The sequence below is a fragment of the Thermobia domestica genome, chromosome 1, assembly GCF_964235325.1.
Source record: "Thermobia domestica chromosome 1, izTheDome1.hap1.1, whole genome shotgun sequence".
NCBI lineage: Eukaryota > Metazoa > Arthropoda > Insecta > Zygentoma > Lepismatidae > Thermobia > Thermobia domestica.
Genome location: NC_137454.1, coordinates 308,867,203 through 308,883,080, shown reverse-complemented (window position 1 = coordinate 308,883,080; position 15,878 = coordinate 308,867,203). Strand labels below are relative to the sequence as shown.

Genomic DNA, 15,878 nt, shown 5'->3' with positions numbered 1-15,878 from the left:
TCCGAAAGATACTGATTGGCAAAGTTAATTACTTGAAAGTGGATGCGAAGCATGTTAATCTGCCTAACCCTAAATTAATATGAAACATCAACAATATTAGAATAGATTTATTTTTAAAAATCCATGTCTTAACTGAAAATGTGTTATGTTGGATATGATGGATATGTTGGATTCAGTATTATGTTGGATACTGATTCATCTAAAAAAGTATACTTTGTTGTCATATCTTCTAACGTTCTCTTCTCTTGTCTCTCTTCATCAACTTTCTGCCATTCTTTGAAGAGAAGTGACCGGCGCAAAAGAAACCGATCAAAATGGCCAGCTAATTTATTTGCTCGTTCATCAATAGCACAGGGGCAAATCGCGCTATTGAAGAGAACGATTCATATCGAGCTGAGAAGAATATCAGAGAGAGAGAGAGAGAGAGAGAATATAGGCGCCCTTCTTCGCTTCAAGACAGAAGGTTGACTACGTGGAGAATGGAGAAATAGCTATATCCCCCTACTCTAAGAAAGTAGGGGGTATAGTGATCAAAGTGTCCGAGTTAGTAAGGTACGGACAGATAGAAGTAAAGAAACGAGAGGAGCGCGACGGTGTCCATCCAGTTCTCGGGTGAAGCACTCCCGAAGTCGCAGCGACCCCATTCGGTGAGTATCTTTAAAATGATCGGCAGAATGGCCACATAAAAACTCCATTTCCCGTGATAAGGTCGCGGGGCAAGAGAAGACGATGAAGATGAAGAAACGAAGGGTGCACCAGGAAAAAAGAAGAAAAAAAGAAAAGGAAAGACGAGAGAAATTGGAAGCATGGACGAAAGAAAAAGAAACGGGAGAATGAGGGAAACTAGGAAAAAACCAAAGAAAGTTTTCCTGCTTCGCTTTACTTCTGTTTCAGTAGAGTGTCCCTCGTCCACGAATTGGTTTGGGAAACAACACACATTCTCCTCAGCCCTCCTCCATCTCCTTTTACTCCCCCTCTCCGTTTAATCTTCTTTTGTAGTTACTGTTCATTCAATGAAGCGCATTCTCAGACAGCTAAATTCATCCTCAAACGATAGCAAAATTTTATATATACACAGGGTGTTTTGCTGCGGTATGTTCAAACTTCAGCAGCTGATTCCTTAAGAACAGGAAACAGAAAGTGTATATGAATGTATGCACCATACCACACCGCTGCGGAGATATACAGGGAGTTTCGCCAAGGTATGTTCAAACGGGATACGGACAAAATCTCGCGGCCGAAACCTCGCCACCCAAAATCTCGCAGTCCAAAACCTCGTGTGCCCAAAATATCGCCGCCCAAAATCTCGCGTGGCCAAAACCTTGCCACCCAAAACCTCGCGGGACAAAACCTCGCCGCCCAAAACCTCACGGTCAAACTCTTGCCGGGCCATTACTTATATTATTTTACTTATATTACTTATGAACTCCTTACCCCAGATCTTAAAACAAAAGATAGAAAAGGGAGTACTGCTAAAATTCCGTAATTTTTCTAGTTAGCTCATTTCCGAAAAATGAACTGAAATTTTGCATTTGGAAAGCCCATTGGGCGGATTTATTATTTATATACTACAAATAAAATGTCGTAGTATTTTTGTCGTAAATTCTACGACCAGGTCTCCAATGTAATGATGTCTAGTTCGTAGTGGATTCGTATGTGATATTGAGAACCAAAGAGGCATCTTAAGGGGGGAAAAAATCAGGTTTTCGAGGAAAGATTTATCAAAGCTATATAGGATTAAAACAAAATCTTTCTGTCGTGAGGGAAAAACTATATTGTGCTCTTTTCCTTCGTAACAATGCCTCATTTCGGCGTAAATTACGATCATAGATGCATCACAAAATGCGATGCAATTTTTAGTTTCCGAATTCTATAATTTTGTGTACCAAACTGCGATACGATACCTCTTTCACAAACGCATATATAGAGAGCAATCAGAAATTGGGCAACCTATTGTAGATTTAAAATGAATACAAAACTTCCATTACTAAGATTTATCTGTTAATAAGATCGTTGAAGGTAAGTTTTACTTTCATGAAGGACAACTTGGAAATAGTATAGTTATGTTTATCGTAGTTTCAAAATACTTGATTGCTTAATTTGAAGTTAAATGCTCCTTTCAACACCGTGGCTACATAAGACACAGAACTGGGATCCGAACCACTTGAGCACTAATTTTATTTCATTGCTATGATATCGTTTTGCTAGATAGCGAAGATCTAATCTTAGGCAAATCTTTATTCATTTGGCTACTTGAGAGCCTGAGGTCATTTGCAATTTTGAACATCTATTTCCACCAATCCAAATAGCAGGTGCGTGTATACGCCGAGATCCACCGTAAGTACGAGGTCAAACTGGACAAAAAAGTAGTGGCAAACGGATTATTTAACACAAAGGCTGCCACTTCGTCAGTATCTTCAGTCAGTTTTTAGTGCAAGTGATGGTGAGGGTTCAACAACGTCTGATACGGAACTATATGAGTTCGAACTCCGGCAACCCAAAAATACTTATCATGCAAGAAGAGAATTTCCAATGAATAACAGCACAGCAACTCTTGGTTCCAAAAATTTCGTACAGATTGTAAAAATGTCGAAGATCACCCATCCGGCCGTCCCAGGAAAACAGATTCTAAGTTCATATGACATGCCATTGCGAAAAATCCCTCTTCCAGTACACGACAATTGTCAAACAAACACAGCATGTCTTAGTCCACTGCAGCGCGTCACCTTCACCTTCACCTACTCGGGAAACCCGCTAAGAGCTGTCGCATTGTGTCACATGAGTTAATCCCAATTCAGGGACACAGGAAAGTGGATATGTGCCGACAACTGCAAAGTGGTCGCACCAGCAATGCCAACCTTTATTCCAAACAGTTGGAGCAGATGTATCCTACATTAGACAAAAAAATTCTACATTGATCAACCGAAAGCGCCCCTTTCTGCAACACAAAAACGTAAAACCACATTCCGTTCGAAATACGCAAATATTAAATTTAGGAACTTGATGTCATCAAACTGATACCACATCCGACCTGACCCCTTCGGGTTACTACCTGAAATCAAGATGATTCAGGAACCAGTAGGAAGTGGAAACAATAGAGGCTGACGTTTTTGCCTCTAAGAACTATACGCAGTATCAACATAGCATTGAGGAACTGCAAATTTGATTGTTAACCTGTTTATATTGTACTGTAATAAATACAGATATGTTGTGTACGAGAATACTATAAGATTTATAACTCACCCTTGTGGCTCGATTTTCTGTGTTCTATGTTCTTACGCAACACCGAAGTTATGAAGGATTGAATTTATTATTAATGTTGGCTCCAAACCACGATTAAGGCTTGAATTCGGTGAACTTAACGGGATCATAAACCATCATGCAAGATAAGTTCTAACAGTATAGGCCATTCCTCGCCAAACTGTCTCGCCTTAAATAGACTAAGATTACAGTACCACGATACCTGTTCCGGTTCTCCACCTTATATTAATATATTCTGATTTAATATTAATAGGGAGCAGAAGTGGACACAGCTAGTATGGGTCAAGAGAAGTGTTGCTTACAAGACGAGGCGAGATATGATATAAGGTTTTATCGTCTCGTAAATTTTTGTAGTACTCTCGTGTCGTCTCGATTCTCAGAGAATTCTTTCTCGTCTTGTCTCAATTCCCAGAGAATTCTTTCTCGTCTTGTCTAGATTCTCAGAGAATTCCTTCTCGTGTTACCTCGATTCTCAGAGAACTCTTTCTTGTCTTGTCTCAATTCTCAGAGAATTCTTTCTCGTCTTGTCTAGACTCTTGGAGAACTCTTTTTCGTCTTGTTTCGATTCTCAGATAATTCTTTCTCGTCTTGTCTCGATTTTGGGAAAGATTTTCTCGTCTCATTTTCTAAATTTACCTTTTCCTCTAGCTTTTCTCTTAGTTTCACTTAAAAGTTATTAGAATCCTTTCGCGCCACAAGTCCACGAAGAATGTAATATACATAACATCTAAACCATATTTATTATTGGAGTATATTGTGTAATGACTTGGGTATTTTTAAAGTTGACAAATTCTCTTCATTGTGTTCGTACAATTATTGTATCTCTTCATAGTTTGTATACTATGAATCATGTAAGACTGAAACAGTGTCGAGAAATTTCTCATTTCGTCTCAAATATGAGACAATAATTTGAAAATGTACTTATAGTCTCGATTCTTGTCTCACTTTCGAGAAGAGACGAGAAATTTCTAGACGAGAGACGAGACACTAGTTAATATAATGAAAGACTCGAATCAAACATAGGATTAATAACATGAATCTTGTTAAGAATTATGCAGGAATGGCACACTACAAAGATTGTAGTACTCACATAAAACTTTTTTTTCTTTAAAAGCTTACTGAAGCTGTTTCTATAGAAGACCTCTTTTGAAACAACACGCCCGCCAATAGAGAAATCGTATCTACTTGTTAGGGGCCACTTCACAGCACAGAAAAACAATAGAGAACACACGCTCTAATAGTTACTGAAAGAGCTACAGATACAACGTTTTGCAGGTATTTTGTTATTTACAGCTGCGGTTAGAATGTGTTTCAGGGCTGCAATGAAAACACAAAACTATGTGGCTAAGTGGCGCTCTTGTGTTAATTGAACGAGAAGAATTTTATTCCTCTCACCTGACTATCAATTGCTACCGCTTCCCCTTCCCTCTCATCGAAGGGCAACCAGGAGAACACAAGAGTGTGTATGTGACATGGTTCTATGTGTGGATGGGGTACCCACAATATATCAATATAGTTGCTCATTCATGTGAAAATTTTTAAAAAATGATAGTTTTGGTTCTCTATTCAATTAGTTGAATATTGTTGTAAATAAATACTACATTAGTTAACTGGAGTGAATAGTTGAAACTATTTTCCACTATTTGTTTATTTATACAAACTTGTCAAAGAGACAAATAAATATTGTTTATTATTACTTTTCCTACAGCCTTTTAAATATAATGTGATAAAGACTAATTCGCTACTGAATTTCGGATAGTTTAAATTTGACCAATTAACAATAGCGAAACATGTCAGAGATTTATCATATTGATACTATACGAAGTGCTTTACGTAAGTGGAATGCTGTCTCTGTATAATGAAACCATCACTTTGTGCATGCGAATATATTCTCGGATATTCGCATTGATATACGTAGTTTTTCGTGGGTATATTTTTAATTTCTTAGTGGACGACAGATCAAACTGCGGATGCTCGTGAAAAAATGACATTTTTTTGTGACCATTTACTAATCATTAGTATTAATTACTTGAGTTTTTATATTAAAGTATATTTAGTATATCATTTAGAATCAAGAGCCAAAGTACGTTTCGTTAGATTTTCCTTTCTTTTCTTCCCTCTTTTTTTTATTTTTTTTAAAATGTGAGTTTGTGTTGATGTCACTCATTCTTCTCCTTCAACGATTTATACCATACTATAGGATTGTACTATATACCTATCAACTAGTTTTCGATACCTGGGTAGTATTATTAGTACTGACATGACGAACGTGAAATAAAAGCAAGGATAGGAATGACGAAAGAAGCATGTAGGAGGAAGGAAACTATATGTTGTGGATCCTTGAATAAAGAGTTAAAATGACATTAAAATGTTTCATGTGAAGTATTGTACTATAAGGGGCAGAAACATGGACATTACGTAAAAGTGATGGCAAAAGACTCTTAGAAGCCTTCGAAATGTTGATGTGAAGAAGAATGGAGGGAATTAGTTGGATTGAACAGAAAACAAATGAGAAGGTGTTAGAAAAAGTGCGCGAGAAAAGAACAATATTAGACGTCACTGAAAAGAGAAAGAGAAACTGGGTGGGGTATTGGCTGAGAAGGAACTGCATCATGCTAGATAGGCAGAAATAAAAGAGAGGGGCGAAGAAGGTTACATTTGATGGACTATATCAAAACAGAGCTTCCCCGTGGCTAAGAGGTTAGAGTGCGCACCTTTGGCGTGGGAAACCCGTGTTTGGTACCCGGCGGGAGCTCATGTGGTTCGAAGTCCACGTTAATCAGTAAGTCCCGTCTCATATAGCCTCGCTGCTGAAAGGACGTTAAACTCAAAATCAACAGAACTCAATTGCATCAAAACAGAAAATCGTATGTGAAGTTTTTCAGTTTGGCAAGAGACCTGCAAATAATGACAGAATACTTATAATATGATGATTATGATAGGTTGTAAATGAAATACTGATTTATCAAATATACATAAAATTGTTGACAGTCGATCTTGAGGGATAAACAATTCTTTCATTTTTACCTTCCAGTAAACTATTCTTATTTTGAGGGATAGGAAGAAAATAATACAAATCCCCAAAGAGAATCTTACAAGAACCTTAAGTTTATAATTTGTTTCGAAGTACTTTGAAGAGTACGGCCTCTAGGTGAGTATGCTATAAATCGGAACTAACAAACGGACAACCATCCAAAAATAACATTTTCGGATGTAAGGGCTATGAAACGTGGACATCCGCTGAAACCTAGAATTTGATTACAATGCTTGTTTTCTCTCCCATCATCGTTCGAAAGGAAATTTCATCATTCTAATCCTGCCGGAAGTGCCTAAACATTTTGGGGTGTAGAAGACGCCCCATATAAATAACATGGGAAAGATTTTTTAGTTCCCCATAAAACCACTCTATAGTTGAACATTTTTATTTTTAGCGATTTACTTAGTTAACACTGACGAAAACGTATAAGCATACAGAATTTCAAGTTTTTATTCCAATACCTAAACTATGTGATTATAGGTACAAAAAAAAGACCCATTTAAATAACATGGGAAATTTCTTCATCTCCCCTTTAGACCCCTAAAAATTAAAAATATTCACTTTTGGCAATTTTTCTGTCGGTTAGTTTTAGAAAGCTACAATCATGTCAAATTTAGTCATTGTAACCCTACAGGAAGTGCCCAATAATTTGGGGGTGTAAAAGGTGTTCTATATAAATAACACGAGAAAGATTTTTCAGTTCTCCATAAAACCACTCTACAGTTGGAAATTTTTTACTTTTAGCAATTTACTTAGTTAACGCTAACGAAAACGTACAAGCATACCGAATTTCAAGTTTTTATTCCAAGTCCAAGTACCTAAAACATGAGATTTAAGGTCTAAAAAAACACCCATATAAATAACATGGGGAAATTATTCATCCCTCCTTTAGACCCCCTAAAAATTAAAAATATTTACTTTTCGCAATTTTTCTGTAGGTTAGTCTCTGAAAGCTACAATCATGCCAAATTTCAACTTTCCACGTCAACCGGAAGTACCGATTTAATTTATGTCAGCTCATGTAGTTTTATATATAGTTAAGATTAAGATTACTCCTGTAGAGTTTCTGAATTTCTGTTGCGAATTCGTGGAGTTTTATGTAAGAGATACCAGATTCGAAAACATGCTATTGTAACACACGTTAGAAAATATTAAGTAAATTTTGCATTACGTTGATGCGAATGAAAAGCCCACTCCAAGTACGTCACTTCCGAAATTTTAAATATATATATAAATTACGACACTTGATCAATCAAAATAGTTGCCATCTGCAACCATACATTTTTTCCATCATTCAGCTAGCGATTGGATTCCGTGGCAAAAGGAATCTGGGACTTGCGATGTGAAGAAGTCCTCAGCCGCAGCTTTGTTAAGTGATAAGTGCGGCGACGCACCATCATGTCGATGTATGTTCAATAGCACATCATCTATCAACTATTTTTATAGGAACTTTGTGTGTGTGTGTGTGTGTGTGTGGAATCTTTTAGCACAAAATGGACGACTATTTCCCAACTAAAACTTTACACATTTATTGAGCTTTGCAAAATTTAGGAGTTCGTAAGCACCTGTAGTCAGCGGCAAAAGTTCTTTTCATGTGATTAAATTGTTTTCGTAATTAACTTCAGAATGGAAGGACAATTTGAGTATAGTTTTAAGTAAATTAAAAAGAATGTAATTATCTTTACGTTCCAGCCATACTACGGTTGTACATTCCAGCTATACTACCGTTATTCCCAAAATAAGTTTTACCAACCGGAAAGAACTTTTGTCGCTGACTGTACGAACAGTATTAAGAGGCCTCATCACTGCGAAATTAAAATACCGCTAATTTTACAGCAATTATGTGATATCTTCAAATGGATAAAAAAAAATAATCGAAAAGTGGAACAACACCTCCCTAGACAATATTATTCTGCGTGAGATACCGTTATCATGACTCATTTATCTGCTTTCGATTTCCAGCCATTTAGAAAATCGGCAATTATTTTCGCGTTTCTAAATAACTGCAAACGGAAAGCTACTAGGTGACTCGTGATAACGGTACCTCATGCAAAATAACATCGTCTACGGAGGTCTTGATCCACTTTTCGATTATCTTTTATCTATTTGAAGATATCACATAATTACTGTAAAATTAGCGGTATTTTAATTTCGCAGTGATAGGGACTCTTACTATTTTTGTGGCTTCTCTAGCATTACTTTTTCCGCTAGTGTATTTGCTGTTTTTTTAAAAGGACAACATATTTAGTACTATCGAATTTGTCTATTTCCTTTTATCTGGCTATAGAGAAAATTAGAAGAAATGAGCTAGATAGAGGAAAAATTCAAAAAAGAACTGTCAGTGAAAGTTGGAATGAGATTAACAACATTAGAGATAGTTTTTAAAAGTAATTACCGTACAAATGCTTTAGAAACATCACTGTTATCTTTTTAAAATGTACTGTAAAGGAGAATATATAGGAAGGAGATCTGGTGAAGTAAAATAAAGAAAAGGGACTATTTATGCGATTAAAAGCATTTGGCGCTCTTTCTAACGTTAAAGTTTTTCTCTGGATATCAGGGAAGTGGTTCGATATAACCTACACAATCCATTATAATCAATAGTGCCCAATGCTTTTACTCCTAAACCCATTTCCTAATCAATAGTGCCCAATGCTTTTAATCTTCAAATCCATTTCTTCATCAATAGTGCCCAATGCTTTAAGTCTTAAAAACATTTCCTTATTAATAGCATCCAATGCTTTTAGTCTTAAGAGGCCTCAACCCGGCGAAATTAAAATACCGCTAATTTTACAGTAATTATATGATATCTTAAAATAGATCAAAGATAATCAAAATGTGGAACAAGAGCGCCCTAAACAATATCATTTTACATGAGATACCGTTATCACGACTCATTTATCTGCTTTGGATTTCGAGACATTTTTAAAATCGGTGTTTATTTTCGCGTTTCTAAACGGCTGAAAACGAAAAGCCACTAGGTGAAGTGATAACGGTACCTCACGCAAAATAATATTGCCTAGGGCGCTCCTGTTCCACATTTCAATTACATTTTATCTATTTGAAGGTATCACATAATTACTGTAAAATTAGCGGTATTTTAATTTTGCCGGGATGATGCCTCTTAAACCCATTTCTTCATTTTATCTCGCCAAAAAGATTTTTTTCTCCTTTCTTAATGCATTTTATAGAAAATTTTTTTAAAGTTTTGTTCTTACGGTTATTTTTATTATTATTATTATTATTATTATTATTATTATTATTATTATTATTATTATATGTGTTCAAACTCACTCAGTCCCTGATTAAATGTGGGGATGGGAGTTGTTGTAGTGCTCAAACTTTTTGATATGAAGTAACGAGAACGCCTAGTTGTATGCTACTATCCAAACTTCTGTGATGATTTGGGTTGTATAAGCCGCAGGCATTCGGTAAATTAATTTTACAGTAAAAATACAAGCTAGAACAAAATGTGTGTGAACACATTGTATTGTCATTGGGTTTACGCATCTGCACAAAGTTTCAGAGCTCTACTTATATGAAATACGTGAAAATTAAGTTGTAAAATTACACTCTAACAAACAGAGGAGTAACCTAAAAAGCATTGTAAAAAAAAGACTGAAAGAAACTGGTTAAAGCAGTATTCGAGAAGATATTCTATTAGTAAGAATACGATAGAATATAAAAGAAGAAGAAGAAGAAGAGTGCTATCTATGGAAGAACCTTCTTAATTTGCAAGTAACCTCCCATTGGTGGAAGATAATGAAAATGATCTATCCCAAACGCGGTGGTTATTAAGAGAGTACAGGACTGCAGTGAATGAGAATAAGGGTGATACGACCTTTTTTTTTTCTGTGACTATAAATTATGCCGTATGTTCGTTCAAAATATATTTGGTCTGATCCCTAAAGTTTACTGATTTTTTTTTTAATCATCGGGTACGGTCGCTAGCAAAAATATGTAATCTTTGTATTTTTGCCAGTAACTTCGAAATGAAGACAACTATTATATACTGATTAATTTGGAGTTTAACCTCCTTCGTTTAGCACTAACTCTACATGAGAAGTCGAGATGGGGACGCACCAGAGATCCTAAAGTGCAGAAGTCCTAAAAATCAACTAGCTACATAAGCCTAGAGGTGCAGAAGTCATTTTTTTTTTTAATAATTTAGCTGTACAAATCTTTCCTCCTGTAATTTTAAAACATCATTTAGCAATACAAGTCCTAAAATGAAGAAGTCATTTAAAAAACATTTAGTTGCACAAATTCTCAACTGCAGAAGTCATTTAAACAATAATTTAGCTCTACAAGTCCTAAATTACAGTCATAAAAAATAGTTTAACTGCACAAGTTCTAAAATATAGAAGTCATTTAAAGAATCATTTAGCTGTACAAGTCCTAAAATGTAGAAGTCCTAAACAGCGGAGGACCTTCAATTTAGAAATTATCCTAATACTTTTAGGATTGCTGCACTTTATGACTTGTGAATATTACCTTTGGAATCTAAAAGGACAGCTTAACGTGGGATCCGAGCCCGGTAATCGAACCGAGTCTCCCGTGCATACACTAACCACACAGCGACGAGGGAGCTCAACTGTTTCTGTAACGCAAAGGGGACATGGCTTTCTTGAAGCTACAGCTATGCTCAAATCGGTTCACTGTTGGTAATGACTGTACATCGCAAAAGAAATAAAAACGATAGAAACTGACAGTACAACTATCTTTTCGTTCACTAAGATTACAGAGTATTTGGCAACACTGGTCAGTGTTGGAGGGAGTTCTATTGGCTGTGGATTAGTTGCCGCCGATTCATACGGAAGGCTGATCTAACTGGATGGAACAGGAGAGTAATCGCTTGCATTTACGCTTTCATCGGAACACAATTACTCGCAGCCGATTCACAGACAAGGATAAATAACACAGCTTTTACATGACAGTGGGTAACTGTTCGTGTGCAATACATACAAAAGGAAACAAGACAAAAAATAAAATAAAAACTCATAGAAGTAAATGACAAAGTAAGCGTAAAATATTTTGCGTGTGTAGGAGTAGAACTATATTGTCATAAGAGAAATGATGGTAATGTAGGTAAATAACTCAATAGATTGATGCCTCTGTAGAACTTTACAAAAAGAATGTTCAATATAAAACGGTCGATAGCATTTATGCTATACAAGAAAAGTAACATTATGTAAGTTTTTTTATGTAGAAAATTACCGTTACTTTATGCGCTTTTGTTCCTGAAATAAGGACTTGTATTCGTATATATAACGACATTTTTCTAAGTTGTTATCTTTTAGGTCATTTTCCGGCCTGCAGTCAGAAGCGAATCTTAGTGTGTGGGGAGAAGCATACGGCAACATTAAGGCAAGCAAATTGCACTTTTTGAATTTATACGGAGTAAAATTTACAAGGAGATATAAAAATTAAAGAGAATATGCCCCGTATCCCGTCTTCTTACGGATTTCTCAACTTGTTAAAGACTAAATGATTTTACTCACTGACATGGCCACTCAAAAGGTCCTTTAGACGCCGTCAGGGATTTTAACAAAATCGTAGACTCTCACGTTGGGGGCTGTGGTAACCTCCCTAATTGTCACAGAGTCATGATTCATACATCATTGGAATGATTATTGGCCACAGATTCCAACGAAATAAAATTTGTGCAGTTTCCGTCATATTTGTAGAAAAAGAAAAAGAAACACAACAAATCATAAAAAATATGAAAAAAAATTGACTTTGCGGGACTTTGCAACCCTTGCAGTCATCCTACGCTGACAAAATGATGTTAATGTGTAGGCCAGACATTGAGATAATGTAGCCATTGTTACAATACAAAGTGAGATTTAAAAGAAAAAAAAACATAACGAAATTCCTATAAAAATGCCTTGTGTATTATTTTCGAAGGGCAGTTGCAGACCTTCGCGTTGGCAGCCCTGGTGACCCGAGTCATGATTCATACACCGTTGAAAAGCTTATGGTGCACAGATACCAACGAGGTAGCAACAAGAATTATGCTTCTAGACCAATTCAGTGAAAAGATATTTTGTCTTATATGGAACCGTCTAGAAAATAAATGTAATTTACGTTAAAAAAAAATGAGACTCCAAAAATTGGCCAACTTTGCCCCCTCTCTACTCCCCTATACTATAAGGAAGAAGTATAAATACAGGATATTACCATGTAGTGGCCTACTTCGTTGCTTCACATATCAATTTTTATGAATGTCCCCCAGAAAACTTGATAAAATAAAAGCACGGCCTCTATTTTACCCTCCTTCCCTCGCCGTAAAGCTGCACTCTTCAGAAATGTATTGGTACCAAAAGCATCTTCCTGCCTTAATTAGGGGCTGTACTATTGAGGCTTAAAGCCCCGGCACAGCATTTTCGTCAGTGAGCTTTTAAAGGTTAAAGAGGACAAATACCCATCCCTGAATTTTCGAAGATGGTTCAGTTCTTCAAAATATGTCACAAAATATATTAGATTTGCTTACTCACACCCTATAGGATTTAATAAATTCACATTAAATAACCTTATATTAAATACTATAATATGGTATGTCGTTACTAGAATTATACGTATAAATGTGCTAAAATAATTTTTAGTTGATTGTTTTAGCATTCCGTTCAACACGGAAGCTACATGAGAAGTGGACTTGAAGCTTAACGTGAGATCTGAACCACACGAGCTTCCACTGGGAATCAAACCCAGGTCTCCTGCACCAAAAGTGAGTGCGATAACCATAGACACGAGGAAGTTTGTAAATAATTGAAGTTTTACATGAAGGGTAATGTGCACGTGTCCATCACGATATTTGCGACAGCGCTTGTGTGTTGATCTCCCCCCCCCCCTTTCTCTTGAAAAACATTCTGCGACTTTGATTTATTATTTTATATATATGGACTGCTATATTTATTATTTTATATATATAACAGTCAAAAATATGCCAGATTTTAATTTTGATTTGCTATTGAGATCAGAAATGACCAAACTCGCAAACTCGAGGCTCGTGAGTGTGGAAGCCGCATTCAACGGTCTTGTAATTGAAAAGGAAGCAAAAAGGAAGCGTGAGATCCATTAAAGATGGTGAGCCTGTGCTCCACTGACCTTACGAACCTCGACAAAAGATACGCTAAGAATAGCGAACACTAACCCGAAAGATTTGCGAGCTCCACTGAGATTAGCAAGCCCAATGCAAAATGGCCTTTACTAATTGACACTAAATTGCTAATAAAATAATGTAATGGATTTGTTAACTTCGCCATTAAAGTCTGTTATCAAGTAATGGATTTAAATTTTATTATAATCTTCACTAACAATCTAGGGAAGTGCACAAGATAAGATTTGGGGTTGTCTTGTCCTGAAGATGTGTCGTAAATTGACGTCTCGTCTTGAATATGTATCTATTTCATCTCAAATATATATTTGTCCCGTCTCGAATCTCGTCTCGTCTCGTGTGCAACCTGAAACTAATCCCTATTTGGAGCTCATACAATCGATAGTTTGATTGGAGTATAGTGTCCCAGCGTCCCTTTTAGGACCGAGACTACACAAGACGTGAACCTTCAGTTCAAAATGGAATCTATAATGCTCTTTCTTTAAACCATTATCCTCTTTCACCGGGAATCGAACCCGGGACTCCGTGCACAAAAGACGTGCGCACTAGCCACTAGACCAGTTGAGAAGGCTCATACAATCGACCAATATAACGGAACTTGTGTTCATTCCCTTTCACGGCCCTTTAGAAACTACCGTTCCTGGATTTTGTATCAATTTGTGTATGTCGTATTAACGAATGTCCTAGGTCAGAAATGAGCTCCACGTAAGATTTCATAGAATTGCGCACATCAATGTACTCATTTAACTGTCCAACTAATGCAATAGAAATTAAACTGATAGACGCTCTTGCAATCATGCAGAAGAAAGGCAACTTGAAATCTACATGTTAGAAAATGCCAAAGGTTTGGAATAAAAAAGAATTGGAAGAAACAAAATGATGTTAACAAAAAGGATCTTACTACGATGTTTTAGCTTCATGAATCTAAGATACATCACGCAAACCTTTCTAAGAGGTTCTTCCTCGTCACGGAACTATAGGATATGACCTTGAGCTACAGGTACTTCAAACGAAAGAGGGGGAGGGGGAAGAAGGAAATCGCTTAAAATGGAAAACCATTTTGCTTAGAACATTACATCTACTTGATATACACAGAGATCATGATGCTCTTCTTAAGACGAGACAAGATTTTTTTTTGAAGGATTGCGCGTGCACGCACGATGCACGCATATTCACTACCATAATGCTAGTGCCTACACATACACATACACACACGCTATCTCGTGGGAGAAATTCCGAGACTCCTAGTAATCAAGAAGATTCATTTTTGCTTTTGCTATGTAAAACCCGCAATTACCAATCGTCCACGCGGGTGTTCAAGAAATCTGTCGTGACTCGAAAACCCAAGACCTCTTATACGTATATGTATATATATATTGCAACCTCAAAAGTTTTTTTTCTTTCTTTTTTGTTAATGAACCTAGAAATCTATAAGCCCTTTGGTCATTTAAAGGCGCCTTTTAAACCGCTTTTAATTTCTGCATTTTATGCCACACAGGATGATTCATTTTAATTTTCCAATATTTATCCCACTGCTACCACATCATGCGGAAATTATGTAGCTTTAAATTACTTTCTATCTCCTGGAATATCTGCAACTTTACTCCGTGCAATTTTTTCCCTTGCTATCCATTTTTTTCCTTGCTAGAATTAAAAGAATGGTGAAAAAAAAGTCAAAGACGAACGTTAGCAAGACTGATTTGGAATCATAAGGCTTCCAGTTCGAATTCCGCAACTGTCAATCTAATTGAAGTCCAGGGTTATTTCCGGTTAGTTGCACCAAGCAAATGCTGGAGATTATGTCTTTAAATATAGGCCGTGCTCAACTTTCTTACGAATAGGCGAAGAAGCAAAAACAACTTATTGTTGAGCTGACAGAGAATCGAACTGCAGTCTCTAGCATACTGAGCAAAATTGTGTCAACAACTTTTCTTTTTCATCATCTGAAATATGTCAAAACAAATTTATTTCAAATTAAGAATGATTTTGTTTGATTTAATTACTTAATTTTCCACCGTTGTAAGTCGTAACACAAACTTTCATCAGATCATTTTATAGGACGCGAAATCAGAATCACAAAACTTCCGAAAACTCAGAAAAAGGTCTCACCGGAACAGTGCTACCTGGACAGTGGACATTCGAACTAAACGTAATTCTACCGAACTACCAGCGCTACCTGCTATCCACCAGCATCTTGAAGCAATTGGGTAGATAAGAGAACTCCAATCTATAAACAAGAAATTCCAACAATGAGTTGAACCACTAACCGCACACCATATCACCCAACAAATATATTGTTTGGACTGATCGTTTTAGTTTAGTTTAAAGAAAAAAAACAAGAGACAGTAGTACAAGTACATTCAATCGTCAAAACCCGAAGGCAGAATAAGAGACAGAAAGGGAGAAAAAGATTTTTTATGGATTCACCCTCGGAAAAAGCATACACATGAATGATTTCAGAAT

General features: G+C 36.4%; 1 protein-coding gene across 1 annotated transcript in view; it reads right to left on the bottom strand.

Annotated features, from left to right (window-relative positions):
* The window catches only part of LOC145661962 (forkhead box protein O-like), a 583,915-nt gene that overhangs the window by 135,298 nt on the left and 432,739 nt on the right, over positions 1–15,878 (bottom strand). The gene's annotated exons all lie outside the window — the stretch shown is intronic.